We start from the raw sequence: 3,068 nt of genomic DNA on the forward strand, positions 1-3,068 counted from the left end.
TGCAATGTATCAGTTAACTATCTTTGGGCAACAACCAAAGCAAGCAACCGACCAACCAAAACCTGTGTTTGATGTGTACACCTATGGGCATTGATTAGCCCAGGTATTTGGGGGTATGGCTGTTGGTACACTGATTGGCTGGGTGGCTCTGCTGATCTTGCCTGGGCTCGCCGAAAAGTCTGAGGTCATCTAGGGGCTCAGTTGATTGGGGTTGGGCATGGCTGGGTGGCTCATTGTTCTTGGCTGGGCTCCCTCGGCTGTTGGTGAGTGGGCTGAACTTGTCTGGCTTTGACAGGTGCATCCAACATCCTGTGCCAGGAATGTGCTTCTCATGGTGATAGCAGAGATGTGAGCCCCCTGCACAGGTACATATCAATCTCTGTGTGTGTTCTGTGTGCCATCATCTGACTGGCCAAGCAAATCACCTGGCCAAGTTCAGTATTAAAAGGCAGAAGTCCACGAAGATTAGGTGGATGGAGTGAAGACTTCATTCATTCAAAGAGTAATCTAACCCGCCACAGGTGGTCATGCCCCAGCTTGGCCACCGTGGGAGGGCAGGGGGAGAACCTGAATGTCGTACTCAAACCTGAGCATTTGAGAAGGGATGCTACACAGTCATTAATATTAATACTGTGCCTCAGGTTAAGTAGTCATTTGCAGAGCAATAAGTGTGTATGTTGGAGGTCGAGTGGGTGGGAAGATGAGAACAAGGCACTTTATCCAGTGCCCATTTCTCTGTTCATTTTGCTTCTCAGCCCAAACCATACAGAGAGCCCACATGTAGGCACTGGTTAAAAGCACCTGCTGCACTCCCACTTGACAACCAGAATTGACTGCCAGCCATGTGTGCGAGCCTCCTGGGGCATCCAGCCCAGCCCAGTGGAGCCTTCAAGTGAGTACGGCTCCAGCCATCATCTCATGGCCACTGAATAATAGGCCCTGGGTGAGAACTGCCCAGCAATCCATCCACAGAACCTTGAGAGCTGACATAACAAAGTTTTAAAGCTCTTTTGTTTGAGACTTGCTATGCAGCAATATATAAATAAAACCATGTTCCTGGAGCCATCTTCAAATTGTGGATGATGGGAGTGGGTGGACAAATGTCTCAACTTCTCTATCCTATGAGGAGACAGTCCTGAGGCACGGACCTTGTGGGATTAAATACCATTCAATCAGCAGTAATTTACTCATGAGCATACCCTTTGTCAGATTTCTTCCCTTTCCTATCTCATGTTCCTCACTTGTGATTTCTGGAATCACCTCCTAAATAAATCACCTGCACTCAAGATCTCGTCTCAGAGTCTGTTTTTGAGGAAATTCTAGCCGAGACAGCCATGATAATGGTGATGATGGTGATGGTGATGATGGTGATGATGATAATGTTGATGATGGTGATAATGATGGAGATGATGGTGATGATGATGGTGATGATGTGATGGTGATGATGGTGAGGATGGTGTGATGGTGATGATGATAATGTTGATGGTGATGATGATGGTGATGATGATGGTGATAGTGATGGTGGTGATGGAGGAAGAGGAAATGGAGGAGGAGGAAAATGAGGATGTTGATGATGGGGTTAATCATGATGATAATGTTGGTGATGAAAGTGATGGCAATGGTTATGGTGATGATGAAGATGGTCCTGGTGATTGCTATAGACTGAATGCTTGACTAAAAGGTGAGGCCCTTGGGAGGCCTTGGTCATGGGGCTGGAGCCCTCATGAATGGGATTTACCCCATACAGAAACTCTGTACCCATTTGGCAACAACTGTCCCTTTCCCCCTGCATCCAGCCCCGGTAACGTTTAATCTACTTTCTGTCTTTGAATTTGCTTTTTCTAGTATATGTGCTGTTTAAGTGAGCACAGAACTTGCCTATTCTAGATATTTCATGTAAGCAAAGTCATACAATGTTTGTCCTTTTGTGTTTGGTTCATTTCACTTAGCATACTGTCTTCAAGCTTCATCTAGTTGTAGTATGTATCAGTCCTTCATTTCTTTTGTTTGTTTGAATAATATTTTATATATGTATATACCACATATTGTTTATTTATTCCTCTGCTGATGGACACTTGGGTTGTTCTCACCTTTTGGCTATTGTGAAAAATGCTGCAGCGAACATTGATGTGCAAGTATCTGGTCGAGTGCCCATTTTCAGTTCTTTTGGGTGTATATTTAAGACTAGAATTGCTGGATCAGATGGTTATTTATGCTTAACTTTTTGAGGGACTGCCAAATAGTTTTCCATAGTGGCTGTACCCAATGACTTTTAAAATCATAATTTGTTTCCCTGCATTAGATCCCTTTATGCTTAAAATACCTAGAGTGGCATATTAGTCAGTATAAGCTGGGCCGTGCTGCGATAACCTTCCTCCCATTCTCAGTGGTGTGACAAAACAAAGGTTTATTTTTCGCTCATGCACCAAGTGCATCACGGGTTAGTGGGGAGCTCTAGTCCATTGTTCACATTGTCTCTGGGACCCAGGATGATGGAGCAGCCACTGTCTAGTCACCCTGGCCAAGGGAAAATCCAACATATGGTCAAGTGTGTACTGGTTCTTAAAATGTCCACACATGACACTGCACAAGGCGAGTCACATGAGCCTGCCGAACTTCAAACAGGCAGCGGCGTGTAATCCTACTGTGTGCCCAGAAGGAGGGCCAGAATGTCGAGAACATCTGTAATGACTGTCACAAATGGGTTGTTTCCTGGCTCTGAAATATGAGCCACTCACTCTGCAGATCTCCTGTGAAATATACCCTTTTTTACTAGAAATTGGGCTTGCTTTCTCTTTATATTCATATAAAAGAATAGCATCACAGTTCTCCATTAGGGTCACAAGTAAAGGAATAGTGGCCACAATCCTCCCACCTGTACCCTTTGCTTTGGACTCTGCCCCTTGAGAGGTGGACTCTGTAGTTCCACCTCTCAAGGGGCAGAGTCGTTTTCCCCATTCCTTGAATTTGGCTGACCTTGACCAACAGAATGTGACAGAAGTGACACCGTGTTGATTCTGAGCCTAGGTCTCAAGAGTCCTTGTGTCTTCTCTTTGCTCTCTTGCAAG

This window comes from Rousettus aegyptiacus, unplaced genomic scaffold (assembly GCF_014176215.1).
Source record: "Rousettus aegyptiacus isolate mRouAeg1 unplaced genomic scaffold, mRouAeg1.p scaffold_m13_p_14, whole genome shotgun sequence".
Taxonomy (NCBI): Eukaryota; Metazoa; Chordata; class Mammalia; order Chiroptera; family Pteropodidae; genus Rousettus; species Rousettus aegyptiacus.